A 15,884-nucleotide genomic window follows, 5' to 3' on the forward strand; every position below is an offset into this window, starting at 1 on the left:
ATGCCTGGGAGTTGCAAAGTGCTCTATTGATACTTGATGTAAGGTGAAAAAAGCAGTCCTTAGAACTGTCCTAGATTGCAATAGCATGCCTCCCTTCCCTGTAGGTCTTTAATTGGAATTTGCACAAATATAGTGTGTGTGTGTGTGTGTGTGTGTATGTATGTCTGGATACTGGGCAATCATTTCAGAAAATGCATTTGAAGTTGACTAAAAAAGAGTAATCAGCAAACATATACACCCATACATATGTTCACACATACACACACATGCACACACACATATATACAAAGATACATATATGTGTATACCTGTATAGATATATGCATACAAATGCATGTGTGCTTATATATAACACACATAAAACATACATATTTATAAATAGAAGCACAAATATATGCACAAATATGGAACTAGGTGGCATAGTACACATAGTTTTGGACTGTGATAGTAATGGAATGTGGAAATTCCCCTGTATTGGGCTTGGTTTTCAAATTGATTGTGTTAAAACCCAGAGCTTGTTAATCCCACCTGTGGAATGGACTTGTTGATGTGAAAAGAAAGTCCTGAACTTGGAGGAGCTGGTGACAGATTTGGAGAGACAAGAGAGAGGCAGAAGATCTTTTTGGAAGCAGCACCTCGTGGAGAGGGAGAGGGACTAAGTATTGCTGGTGGCCACTTTGAATTGCCCTGGACTTTTGAGACCTGCCCCCTGAGCTGCCAAGGACTGAGGAGACATGGCTGTTTTGCTGGTACTTTGTCTGTCTGTTTTGATGTTATTTTGCCAGATTTGTCCACTGGTGAAAGACAGTCCTTTTGTTGAAGAAGTCCTGGAACCTGGCTGTTCACTAAGAAGCCCTGAGACTGTCCTGCAGACAGAGAGTGAATATTGTCCACTGGTGAAGGACAGTGCTGTTGTTGCAGGGGTCTGGAGACTGTCCTGCAGACAGAGTGAATACTGTCCACTGGTGAAGGACAGTGCTGTTGTTGCAGGGGTCTGGGAGCCTTTCTGTTGGTTCAGAAGCCCTGAAGAAGGATTTTCTTGTTGCATGTTTACAGAAATCCTGAGAGAGGGCTTTGCTAATGTGTTCAGGGGTTCTAGGACTGTTCTACAGACAGAGGATGAATTCATGAAGGGACTGGCAATGTATCTTATGGCCTTGCTAAGCCTTGTTTCCCCAGGAACTAAGATTGCTGAGAACTTGCCTCGTGTCAAGATGAAGAAAAGACCTCCATTTGGGTATTAAGTGCTGTGTTTAAACTTGATGTAACTCTGGGGTAGATTCAATTGTGATCCAGGGGTGGGGGAACTTTTGACCTTATGTTTGGAAACTAATCTCCATTTGAGAAGAGGGACTTTGTGGTGGATTAAATTAAGGTATAGCCTAGGGGTGGAGAAGTATTTAGAACAGAGACTTTGTAATTGATTGAATGATTGGAAGGTCCTGGGGTGGGGTAGTCCTTGGAGATTATTTAATCACATTTAGTAAATGCTGTATTTGGGGGGTGGAATGTGATAGTAATGGCATTTAAAGATTCCCCCTGTATTGGGCTTGGTTTTCAAATGATTGGAAGGTCCTGGGGTGGGGAAGTCCTTGGAGATTATTTAATCATCCTTAGTAAATGCTGTATTTTGAATGATGTCATGTTTTGATCTTCTCTGTTCTTGGTTTGTCACTGAATAAAATGGAGAGCACCTATGCTGGTATTTTGAACCTTGGGAAGTTGCCTTTCCTTGGCAATTATATTACATGGACACAGAATAAGGAGCACTAATTTTCCAAAGTTCAAGTTTGATCTCAGATACTTACTAGCTATATGACCCCAGACAAGTCACTTAACCTCATTTGCCTCAATTTCTTCATTTATGAAATGAGTTGGAGAAGGAACAACAAACCACTCCAGTATCTTTGCAAAAAAGAAAAACAAAAACATCACAAAGAGAAAGGCATGACTCAAAGAACTCAATGAAAACAAAAATATTCATATACATACTACTCCAACACACACACACATACACACACACACACACACTGCTATACACTTACGTATTACCAGTACATGAGTCTACTTCATGACACAAAGTTACTGGGCCACATGGGTAGATTCATATTTCTGGCTCATTTTCTCCAGTCCGATGAGTTGGGACTGGAATAATGTATGTAACAGCAAATGATTAGATCTTCTTACAGATACATGAACTCGCATAACTCAGCAAATGATAATTTATTGGCAACTTGCTGGAAACATAACTTGAGATAGCCTATACAATTCAGTAATACCTGTCACTGAGTGACCTCTCCTAGAGACTCATATATACACAATTACTTGCCTAAGCAGTCACCCATGGTCCCATTGTGTTTTTGTTTTTTTTTTTTTTGCTCATCCATTTTAATGCTCCTGTTATCAGTCTGGATCTGCACAGTCCTACCAGTTTTGATCAGTTGCCACTCTCAGTAGTCATGATCTTCTTTACTGCTTGTCATTACACTCCAAGGTCCTAATTTGTATAGGCTTTCTCAGCTCTTACGTCATTACAGACTGTTTGCTATGTCCTACATATTTGTAGTTAAATTTTTCTTTTCAACTTCTATCAGATGGTGCTCATTCTTCTTCTTAGGGGATTTGATCTCTCACAATTAGACCTCATCTGAAGAACATTCCAGATTCTATACTCCCAGAGCAAAGTATTTCTTTTATTCTCAGATTTATTTTGCATATCTGTCCCAATAGCCCCAGGACTTAACTACACAAAATGTTTCTCCATTACTTGAGAAATAATATTGCCTTTTACCTCCTAAGGAACTACTGTTTCCAATTCCATGTGGTGCCATAGTAGCTCACTATTGTCAAGTAAAGTCAGATTAACAAGCAATTATTAAGTATCCACTGTGCTCTAGGCACTTTACTAAGCCATAGGGACAGAAAAAAAAGCAAATATAGACTTTGTCCTGAAGGAGCTCCCAATATGTGAACTCTCTCTCCAAGTATGAAGTGTCCGACTTTCGCATCATCATTTCATATTGTGTCTAAGTGCTCAGAGGATGGATTCCAATCTTTTTGGTTTGCAATTGTCAATTCCTTTCCCAGGGAATCTGGTCTAGGTTATTCATGTTTCTCAAGGCATTTTCCAAGACATCCAGGAAAAGGTGGGGTTTCTGGAGCTTGTTCTGGGTGACAGGTGCACAGAACAGGAGTGATTTGTTATTCTTGATACATACCTGAGATTCTCTTCAGTAATGTTGACAGGTGGAACCTGAAGGTTTTCATGGAGGAAGGGCATGCAAAAATTGCCTATTTAGAAACATCCCACAAATCCCATTATCAGATTTCAGGAGGAGAAGCGTAATTTGAATAAACAAAGATTTTTTCTTCTCCTATGGTATTTGAATTCTCTAGTCTGTTATGAACTGAAATATTAGCATGCTTTGAGAAAATGGTATTCATATTATCTCACTCATAACTTGCTCTCAAATTTGCTTCTCAGTCATTTTGGCTGAGGTTTGAATTCCTGGAGAGAAAATGTGATATAAATAGAGCCACTCAGTGCAGCATATAGAATGAAATGTTCAGTAAACTTGAGCATGATTGGATTCAGCTTGTGTTATCTCTGCTCTATCTCCCTGTCTCTTACTCTCGCTTTATATCCATCTCTATCTGTCCATATATTTGTTTCTATATCTCTATTATTTTCTATTTCTGCATCTCTTCTGTCTTATTCCATCTAACCAGTATGTGTTTAGATCTCTCTATCAATATATTTCCAACTCTGCCTCAGTGTCCCTCTTTGTGTCTCTTTCAGTATTTCTTATCTGTCTATTTTTGTCTATCACTTTATGTCAGTCTCTGAGTCACCACATGTCTATACTCTCTCCCTCCTACCCTCTTTCTCTTTCTCCCCCTTCTCACTCTCTCTGTCTCTCCATATCTCTCTGTTTTTGTCTTTGTCTATCTCTCTTTCAATGTCTCTCTCTCTCTTTATCTGTCTCTATTTCTCTCTCTCTTTCTCCTCTCCTCTCTCTCTGTCTCTATCTCTCTCTCTGTCTCTCTCTTTCTCTCTGTCTCTCTCCCTCTCTCTGTCTCTTTGCCTTTCTCTCTGTCTCTCTCTGTCTCTCCCTGTGCATCTCTCTATCTCTATTTCTACACACACACACACAAACACTCACACACACATGTGTGTGCGTGCACAGGAGAGAAAGAGAGAGAGAGAGAGAGAGAGAGAGAGAGAGAGAGAGAGAGAGAGAGTTCTTCCTTGTCCCACCTTATTCCTGACAGCATATACTGCCTATAGCCAATAATTTCAGAAAATACAATTTGGAATTGCCTGACTGTAAAAGAGAAATATAGAGTATATTTTGCAAGCCACTTATTGGGAGGGAAACTTCCTTGAAACACACTTCTCTAAAGCATTTCACCTTGTGAAAGGCTTAACAGCTAAGTATTCAAATCAAAACCCATTTCCATTTTATAAAGGAGAATTTGTCAAATGCCCAGTCATTATGATAAAATCTATTTTGGATCTCATAGCTACACAGCATAACTCTGCTTATGTCAAGAGAAGAAATTAATGCAAATGCAAGCTCTGAAAGTTAATAAAAACACAAACACTACTTTCATAGTTTAAAAGGCTGACTTCTCTAAGGTTTTAATAAGAATATAGTCCCTATCTCCTGTGTTTCTCTCTGTCTCTCCCTGCACTCCCAACTCCTCCAATTGACCTATGATTTCAGCATTTGCTTTCAAATGAAAATACTCAGGCAAACACATTTCAGGCTTCTCTATGAATATTATCCAACAATTCACTTGCCTTACTATATACAGACAATATTTTATACACCATCCTACTAACTCCCCACACCATCTCTCTATTGAATCTTCTGCTGCCCTGCTTCTCACTACCTGAAAAAAGCACTCTTCAACATAGACCTCTGAGAATCATACTCCCAGCCCCAGGTAAATTAATCCTTCCAAATTTCAACAGTTATGAGGCTGAGCATGTGCAGTTTTGACTTGCCTACTGTATCTAGATGATCTCAGACAAAGCAATGCTTCTTACCTCATGCAGCCATCTCTCTGTGTCTTGCTCTCTGCATCTGTCCTGAGGCTTCAGGCATACTTTCCCTTTCTACCTCCTACTCTTCATAGAAACAAAATTGATAGAGCCATTGTTTTATAAAGATATGTAAATACACTATGCAACAGAATAACTCTATTTACTTGACTCCTCAGAACAAAATTTCATTTCTTATTAGGTCACCCTAATGTTTCCTACTCCTATTGGGATGTAAGGACCTTGAATTGTCTCCTTTTTGTATTAGCATCCTTAAGTCTTGGCATAGTGTATGGCACAAAATAAGCATTTAATGAAAGTTTTCTTTCATTCAACCATTTAACATTCACAATGTGAGCATTTTCTATATTAGAGTAGAACTGCAGCCTCTCTCTGAAATTGAGGAGCTACCATTCTTAAGCTCATTAATCTCACAGCTTTCAGACCTGTTCTTCACATCTCTTCTTACTTCCTAGGAAACCACACCCTTGAAACAAATCCTAGGATACCAACAAAAATCTGAGCAAAGTAGAGAGCACAAATAAATTGGAATCAAGTCAGAGTATCAAAGGGATCACCAGAGCCCATCTAATATGAGCCCCTACAGAAAATTCCATATGAGAGAATATTATGATTTTTCTTAGAGATATTTGTTGAAGTGGGAAACTATTATGTTTTGGAGAAACTTTCATTGTCAGGTAGTTTAGTTTTGTTTGCTTATTTGTTTTTCCCCCTTTGAATTGTGGTGCTGGAGAAGACTTTGAGAGTCCTTTGGAGAGCAAAATGACTAGATCAGTCAATACTTAATGAAATTAATTCATCCTATTCATTAGAAGGTCAAATACTTAAGCTAAAACTCAAATACTTTGGTCACATAATGAGAAGACAGAAGTCATTGAAAAGGATTTTGATATTAGGAAAGATCGAAGGCAAAAGGAAAAGCAAATGATAGAGGATTGCATGGATAGATACTATTATGGAAACAATGAACATGAACTTGGATAGTCTTCAAGAGATAGTGGAGAAATTAAAACTATCTGTAGTGATATGCAAACATTCCTTAAATAATTATTTATTAGAGAAATGGAAATTTTTAAACTGTGAGGTACCACCTCAATCAGATTGGCTAAGATGACAGAAAAGGAATATGGTGAATGTAGAAGAAGATGTATGGAAACTGGAACAAGAAGGCATTGTTGGTGGAGTTGTATATTCATCCAACTCTTCTGGAGAATAATTTCAAACTATGGCCAAAGGGCAGTCAAACCATGCATACCCTTTCATCTAAGCAATACCAATACTAAGTCTGTATACCAAAGAATTCATAAAAGGCATCAAGGACCTACATTACCAAAATATGTATAATAGTTATTTTGTGGTGGCAAAACTAGATATTGAGGGGATGCCCATTTGGGGAATGGCTGAACAAGTTGTGGTATATGAATATAATGGAATATATTGTGCTATAAGAAGGAATAAACAGGTGGACGTCAAAAACACCTGGAAAGCCTTACATGAATTGATGCTGAGTGAAGTGAATGAAACAGGAGAACATTGTATACAGTAACAGCCACAGTGTGCAATGACTGACTTTAACAGTCTTATCTCCTCTCAGCAATGCAAGGTCCTAAAACAGTTCCAAAAGACTCATCATGGAAAATGCCATCCACATCCAGACAAAGAACTATGAAAACTTAATGCACATTGAAATAGATTATTTTCTTATTTTGTTTTGTTTTCTTTCTCATGTTTTCTCCCATTTGTTCTAATTCTTCTATACAGCAAGACTAATGTGAAAATATACTTAATAGGAAAGTATATGTAGAGCCAATATCAGATTGCATGCTGTCTTGGGAGGGGAGAAGGGAAGGAAAGAGGGAAATTTTAAAACTTATGGAAGTTCATGTTTAAAACTAAAATTAAATAAGTTAATTTATTATTAAAAAACATGGAAATATTTACCTGAACTGATGCTGGGTGAAGTGAACAGAATCAGAAGAAACCTGGATGCAGTAACATTTTATGATGATCAACTATGATTGATTTAACTCTTCTCAACAATAAAATGATCCAAGACAATTCCAAAAGAGTCATGATGTAAAATACTATCTACACCCAAAGAAAGAAATATGGAGTCTGAATGCAGATCAAAGCAGACTATTTTCACTTTTGTTGTTTTCATGTGTGACTTTTCCCTTATGTTTTGTTTCTTCTTTCACAACATGACTAATGTGGAAATATGTTTACATGACTGCACATTTATAATCTATATCAGATTGCTTACCGTCTTGGAAAGGGCAGATGGGAGTGGGGAGGGAGAAAAAATGTTAAACTCAAAGTCTTATAAAAATGAAACTTGGGAATTATCTTTTCACATAATTTGAAAAAAAAATACTAATTAAAGAGATAATGGACTATAGAAGGGCTTGGTGTACAATGATCCATAGGGTCTAGAAGAGACAGATATGACTGAATGACTGAACAATGACAACAACAAGCCTACATATGCCTCATTATAATTTCACTCCAATGTTTCTTGGGTGCCAAGCAGAGAAATCTAATCCCTAACCTAAGTGATATATCTTTTAAACACTTGAAAAAAATGTTGAAAACAGTGAAATCATCTCTTTTCTTGATTAAACTAATAGACTAACAGAGGGCTACTCAGTATCTCTATGAAAGATATTCCATTAAACATATTAATCTTCATACTTGGTAATTTCAAATGAAAGTGAGACCTATTGTCTACTCTGCAATTATTCCAGAAAATGCTATTTTAGTCCAAGGGGTATAAACTCTTATTTTTTTAAATTGACATGCAGCAGCTCTTTGTACATGCAATAGTTCTATCTAATACCTACAGAAGTTGAGATGGAATTCCTCATAACAGTGCAAATTTAATTATTTAAATTGAAGCCAAATACTCACAAAACATGAGAGGTGCTAAATGTGATTACTGTGATTTCCCCTGTACCACTGCTAAGAAATCTCAGGTGCATTCTAGATATTTAAATAGATGTCCCCATTCTGGTTAAAAAGGAAATTTTCTTCTAGGGTTCTGTCTTTCTTTTGAAGCTATTTAAATCTTCAGTGCCCCTTTCTTTTTGGGACAGTGAAGAATTGTAATGATCAACATTTGAAAGTAGTTTTTCCTCAAGGACTGCCAAGAGTTTTTCTGGGCCTTTATCCCAACAAATCATCATTCATGCATATTTATAATTTTATGAGATCTGCCAAAAAACTATATGCCAGTGGAAATATCTCATAAACTTGTTTATGGATACCAATGCCAAACACCAAGGCCTAGGATCAGAAAACACCCCCCAACCCCCCACTGCCCTTTGCCAAATTCAGATGTGTATAGAAAATTCCTCCGCTATAACTTAGAGAAAATCCTTGACATCATGGAACCCTGAACATGTTATTTAAGTAAAGTTACTGTACTTGTTTTTCCACTCTAAATTAACTCTTTTTGTTCACTAGCAGACCATTTGGTCAATGACTATTTTGTTGCATGCAAAAGGATATCAGAGGTTGGAGAAATTAAATACAACCACACATATTAGCTTGACCTTAGAAATTAAAGCTACCCTGAAATATTACGGCCTGTTTGCAAGTACACAGAATTTAATGGTGGTTGACAATGTCCCTGCACTCCAAAACCCAGTCTAATGACTTTGTTCCTTATGAGTCTAGCATATAATGTGATAAGGACTAGTGAACTTGGTGGGCTGAGGAAGATGGACATTTTAGAGTTCATATTTGTTGTTGTCAAATAAACTTCAAAAGTGTTAAAATGAATTTCTAGATTCCCTCCTTCATGCAACAAGTAGATCTTCCTGACAAAGTTTTCTGGGAACATTGACTGAACACTGATGAGATTAAGTCTCACATCATGTCCTTAAGGGTGCTAAAACAGAACTTGTTTTCTCTACTCCAATTTGATCATCTGTGAGGTCACTTTTCCTCTGACTAGTTTACTTTTACTTGCTATAAATAAATAATAAAAGACATTGAGTGTTTGGATACCACTGATTAACTATAACTGTCCCTATATCATGTAAACAAGAGGAACCTTCCCAATTTCAATACAATATAAAGCTCAGCTATTCCCAAAATCATCCTTACCAATGGCCTATGTCTCCCTGAAGATATTAAATAACCAAATGGGTAAAATTAAGTTTTTCTTTTTGAACTCTTCCATTGTCAACCTCCTTGACTTTGCTATAGAATTTTCTATTGTCTATTTTTTCCTTCTTAGAATTCTGTCTGTCATTCATTTCTGCAGTATTGAATTCTCTGTATCTCTTTCCACCTTCATGATGGCACTCTCTCCTCCCTCCATTCCTCCCTCCATTCCTCCCTCCCTCCCTCTCTCTCACTTTCTCTCTCTGTCTCTCTCCCTGTCTCTCTGTCTCTGTCTCTGTCTCTCTCCCTCTCTGTCTCTGTCTCTCTCCCTCTCTGTCTCCCTGTCTTTCTCTCTGTGTCTCTATCTCTCTCTCTTTCCTTCCTTCCTTTCCTCCCTCCTCTTTCTCTCCCCACTTTATTGGATCCCCTCCTTTCCCATTATTTTATATATTGCCCAATACTCTCTATTAAGCCATACTTTTTTATAGACCCTCTCCTTTTCTGGTCTCACCCCTTCTTATCATTAATGACTATTTCTCCCAATATGTTTCTGACTGTTTTCAATTGAATGAGAAGTTTTAAAACATACTTAAAAACTAGTATCTGTGAGTGAAAAAAAAATCATCATAGGCCACCAACTTATGACTTGAATGTTTTCTTCAAACACACACACACACACACATACACAAATAACTCTCGCTTCACCAATGAGTAATTTCACTTTCCAACAATTCATATTGATGAGATAGAGAGATACATAGACTTTCACTCTTCCAAAAATACAGATGACAAAAGATAAGAAAATATTTTATTGCATCAGTGATGATGCCTCCTGGTTATTTTCACACTCAAATAACAAAAGAAGAATGGAAGATTGGCTACAACCACTTTTATGTCAAATAATGACACTTTGTTTTCCGTAGGAAGGAATTGGGTAACACAAGAGACCTAAATAATTTGAGAAAGTTAAGGTAATAAAATCCATGAAAACAATCACTAGGAATGGATCACTACAATTCAACTTATTCCAACTTGAACTTATCAATTTCTTTCTCAAAATAGCTCCCCTGTGTGTACAGTAGAAAGATGATGAATTTGGAATCAGATGGAATAGGTTTAGATACCATGTGACCTTCATGGGCAGAAAGAATTCATGTTTAGAAAGAAGTAAATTGAGTTGCAGTATTGAAAACAAAAGTATAACACACATAAAGAATTGTTTTAGAACAAAATTGAACCTCTTCCCAATTTTTTTTTTCATTTCTAAGGAAATCCCTGTCACTGTATCTAGGATTAAGGATATATTTTTATCATGTTTCATTTAGGGTAAGAGAATTGACTTGGGCACTAAGAGGCTTTTTTGTCATTTCAGACAATACTTGATCTCAGACCTATTTCATTCTGAGGAAGGTCCTCTCTGCACTAAGCATGTTGAGTCTCAGTGTCAAAGAGACCAGTGTTAAATTTTTCACTAGGCACTTGGAGATCTGGGACCTTGAGCAAATCATATAAACCTCTATCTCTGTCTACATATTGGTCAAATGCAATCTATAATCCTCAGAGTACTTATACCACAGAGTTATCAAGATGAGCAGATGAAATTTGGCTACACTGTTTCATCAAACTTGAAATGTTAGTCATTATGTTGTTATTGCTATCATTGTAATATTATGATTACTTTTCTCAACAAATAAATTTGCAAAGTGACAATGTCTTCACTTCTGCCTTCTGGGCATAGCTGTTAGGAAGAATAAATGAAATAATGTTTGTGAAAGCATTTGTATAGCTATTAGGTGAAGCATATATGTATATTACATTTATATAATGTAAGATCCCTGGACTAAACGATGGTTTATTTTATTGTATTTCCTGTCATTCTCTCTCAAAACACTAGCGTTTTTGTTCTACTCATTTCATATTATATCAATTCATGTAAGTCTTCCCATGGTTTTCTGATACCCTCCTGCACATCTTTAATAACAATAAAATTCAATTACAATCATATTCTGCAGCTTGTTTAGCTATTCTCTTAATTTTGTTCAAATTGTTACTTTTTTCCACAAGTTTTGGGTTTTTTTGGTGATTCTCTAGGGTTGTCTATGTATACCATTGTATCATCAGCAAAGAACAATAATTTTGTTTTTCTGTTGCCCATTTTTTATTTCATCAATTTCTTTTTCTTCTTTTCTATATTTATCATTTTTAGGACAGTATTGAATAATAGTGTTGAAAATGGACATTGCTTGGCTCCTAATCTTATTGTGAAGGCTTTCAGTTCATCTCTGTAACAGATAATGCTTACCCTTGGTTTTAAAATAGACACTACTTATCATTTTAAGAAAAGTTTCATTGATTCCTATGCTTTCTAGTATTTCTAAAAGGAATGAATTTTAATGATAGTGCTTTAATAATATTATTTCATTTTATCCTGATAACAACTCTAGAATGTAGACATTATTATTAGGCCTATTTTACATATGAACATCCTATTGCTGAAAGAGATTAATTTTCCAGGATCACATAACTAGTAAATGACAGAGGCAGTATTTAATTGAGACCTTTCTAACTCCAAGCCCAGCACCCTATCCACAGAACTACTTGTGGCAAAGGCAGGAATTCTACCCTTGTCTTCCTATAATTCAAGCCTTGTCTTCCTATTTCCAAGATGAGCTTTGTATAAACCATAGCATGTTACTTCTTATCCCCATTTTATATGTGAGGAAAGTGAAAAAGTGTCATGTCTTATTAGTCAAGTAACAATCAAAAAACAAAAATAGAGAAAGAATTGGGACCCAGATCTTCCCCAGCCCAAATCTAGAAATCTATTCAAAACTTCACACCTGACATTTTTCACATGAAACAATGCTACTGGTTACATCTCTTGACATTGAAAAAAATTATACATCCCTGCTTCTTTTTTCATGGATAGATGCCAATAAAATAAGAATTGACTTCTGAGATTTATCTGAGCAAAATAGCAATGAACTTGAAACATTTTTAACTCAGTCACTGGAATTTAAAAACCTAAATATTTTGGAGTCCCTGACACTATTTGGGAAATGTCATTGCTGCCAGATCCTCCAGAACATAGAAATAGACCCTTTCAATATCTTTCCAGATATCTGCACACATAATCTCCCACTTAAAATGCTAAGGAAAATAGATGAGGATGAAAAGAGTTTTTGAAGACCTGTGTGATCCTATTATAACTCTCCATTTGCAGCATCCTCTTATCCTTTATGTCCAAATGATCCCTGAACTCTGATGTCCTTAACAATGAACTTCTACAACCTGAATTAAAAAAAAGAAAAATAGAAAAATTGGGATTTCAAAGATATTTTTGTAGGAGAGTAAGGGGTATTTGCACAATTCCAGGCCAGGTAGGTTATAATTGACACTAATTGGCACTCCCCAGTGTCTGATACATCTTTTTCCCTTAATAAGGAATACAAGATTTTATGGTTCCTTCAGAAATATTAAAGCACAAATGTCTTGTAATATGAAACAAACACACTGATCAGTACAAATGAAGGGCAAATACATAAGTTCAATAGATGTCCTTTGGGGAAAGTATGTGATGATAGCTTTGATGAAAAATATTTCTTGCATGAGATGTCTGGTAAAAATGAAGCAACCCAGACTTCTTCCAGTTTATTCTTGAACCTGTTACTGTTAACCTATGTTAAACAGACTATTTATTATAGACAGCTAGGTTGAACAATAAACAGAGTCCTAAACCTGGAGTTAGGAGGATATGAGTTCAAACCTATCCTCAAATATTTACTAGCTATGAGACTCTGGACAAGTCATTTAATAGATTAATACCTACTTTCACAGTGGCTATAATGATCAAATGTGATATTATTTGTATTGTCAGTAGTAACTGGCATGGAGTAAATGCTTAATAAGTCATTATTCTCTCCCTTCCTTCATTCCTTCCTCACTGTTTGAAGTAAATAGTAATGTGTGATTTAGCCTTAAAGTATTCCAAGTATGTGATTCTGAATTCAAAGAGGCAGCTGGCTTAGAGAATAAAGAACTGTACTTGGCAACAGTAAAGTCTGAGTTAAAATCCTACCTTTGACGCTTAATAGCAATATGGCCACAGACAACACCCTTAAACTATCTGAGATTCAGTTTCCCCAAGTGTACAATGACAATAATAAAGCCTATGGCACACACCTTGCTGAATGGATATAAAAGATTCAATTGAGATGATATATGGAAAGTAGTTCAAAAAACCTGCAACACTATATAATATCATTTATTATTATTCTATTGAATCACGCAATTTGAGTAAGGCAACATGGCTTACCATATGTGTATTATGCTGTACATGGGAACAGGAAGAAATGGATTTGAATCCTGCTTCAGAGTCTTTGCAGTTATGTGCTTAATCTCACTGAGCTATAATTGGCCCATCTTTAAGGTGGGGATAAAAATAGTATGTACATTACAAGGTAGTTATGAGCAACAAATGTGCTCATTTATAGAAAATGGTTTGTACACCTGTTAAGAATCATGATGGATGCATTATTTTTACCTTTATACTCTATGATTTTTTTAAAGATTAACTAGATAGGGAGAGAGACAGACAGACACAGAGAGAGAGAGACATGGAGAATGAGACTGAGATCAACAGTGACAAAGAAAGAGAAATAAGCAGTTGTAGAAGAGAGACCACTGGCTTCCTTGTATTGTTTTTTTTCCCTTTTTGGAGGGGAGAAGGCAGGGCAATTGGGGTTAAGTGACATTCCCAAGGTCACACAGCTAGTAACTCTTAAGGTTCTTGAGTTCAGATTGACTCAGGGCTGCCTGACTCCAGGGCCAGCGCTCTATTCACTGTGCCACCTAGCCACCCCATACTTGTATTTTTGTTGTTGTTGTTGTTGTTGTTAGAATGTGACAAGGTTTAGGAAAATGTTGTCTTAGTATATTTCACAGTATCAGTTCTTTCTTCCCTGCCAAATTGTCTAGAAAGGCTAAACCAAGAAGAAGACATGTTGTGATAAAGAACTCTATATTCAATCTTATGATAGTAAGCCACTCTTTCTTTTTATATGAGTTAAAAAACTGAAAATATCCTGATCACTGATATCATATGTGAAAGGTGTATATATAAAGACTTTATTTGACACAATGTATGGACTGTGCATAAGGCAACCACGTTGTCATATCACTATGCCAATCAATCAATTAGCCAATATTCATTTTTAAAGTATTTACAATATACCAGACCTTTACTTTGAGTAATGCAAAGGGTACAAAAGGAAGGAGAGTTGAAAGCAAGAGCCACTCTTGATGTAATAAGAATGGGAAGATGCATGGGATCATTGATCAAGAGATGGAAAGTACTTCAGGGTCCACTTTACTCCATTTTCAGACTAGGAAAAGTAATCTTAGGGAGAAAAATGAACATAGACACTTCTTTCCAAATAATCAATGTCAGATGTGGGATTTGTATATAGAGAATTTGACTTCAGAGACGTTACTCTTTTTTACTGCAGTATTCAAGGCCCTCAGCATTGTGAATCCCAGTGTACTATCCAGACCAGAAATGGGAAACCTGCAGCCTTGAGGCTACATGCGGCCTTTTAGGTCCTCAAATGCAACCCTTTGACTGCATCCAAACTTCAAAGAACATCCCTGGTCTATACCATGATGATGATTACAAACTGAAGTGAGAGAAGCAGACAACACACTATGTTGAAATTCCTCTGACTCAGACTTTGAGTGCCTTCCCATTACACAAATGAGTTGAAGGGATTGATTGCTTGAAAATTCTATTATAACATCTCATGGGGATGTTGGAGAATCACACTCCCTTTGTATATAGTGTTAGAGAATTCTTGATTTATCTCACTTCATGCCTTAATTGTTGTTGTTTGTTTTTGTTTTTGCTTTGGGATTTAGATATCACTAGCAGGATTAGAAAAAGAGTGACCCATCCAGTGAAGAATCTCACTGAAATTTAAGTGGCTATCATTTCCAAACAGGAATCCTGAATCTGACATCAGCTAATGAGGATGTTCTGTATGGTGAAAGTTGGGAGGAATCAATGTTTTCCTAAACCTTAACAATCTTCTCTTAAATTGTTTTCAGTTTGTTTGTAGTTGGGACCAAATTCATCATCCTTGCTCTCTCCCCCCCCAAAAAAAAATACTTGGCGGGCTCATTTTGAAAAGTTTTAAAAGACCAGCATTTTCTATACCACCTGCTTAGCCTTGTAATGTGTCATGATCAAGGAAGAAAAAGTGACACTGTTATATGTAGTTGTCTGAAAATTCAGCAGAGATCCAGGCAATAGAAAAGTTTCACAGGAAAAAAAGTTGATTTTTCTGCCTCCTTAAGCCACACCTCTACTTTACCCCTTATTCTTTGGTTGACTTAACTTAGTCAAAAGCTTACAGCATATCCATGCTGAAAATGGAGAGGAGGGACATTTCTAGGGAATTCAAAGGATTTAGCACTACACTATTAAAAAAATATTCCCTCCCCCCCAAATCTGTTCCTATATTTTAAATAGATGCATTTTAAAAGATATAGTATCCTAAAAGACACTATGATATAATAAGCTCACTCTTACCTGGACATTTTCTATATCATAGTGTGCTGAGTACTGGGGAATACCAAATAGTTCCCATAACCAATAGAGTCAGTGCTTCCTGAAAGAGGGTGGATAATGAACTTGGGTAGGGGTAAATGTTGG

The sequence above is a fragment of the Petaurus breviceps genome, unplaced genomic scaffold (genome assembly GCF_028583685.1).
Source record: "Petaurus breviceps papuanus isolate PSGF00001 unplaced genomic scaffold, PetGlider_PUasm1.0 490, whole genome shotgun sequence".
Taxonomy (NCBI): Eukaryota; Metazoa; Chordata; class Mammalia; order Diprotodontia; family Petauridae; genus Petaurus; species Petaurus breviceps.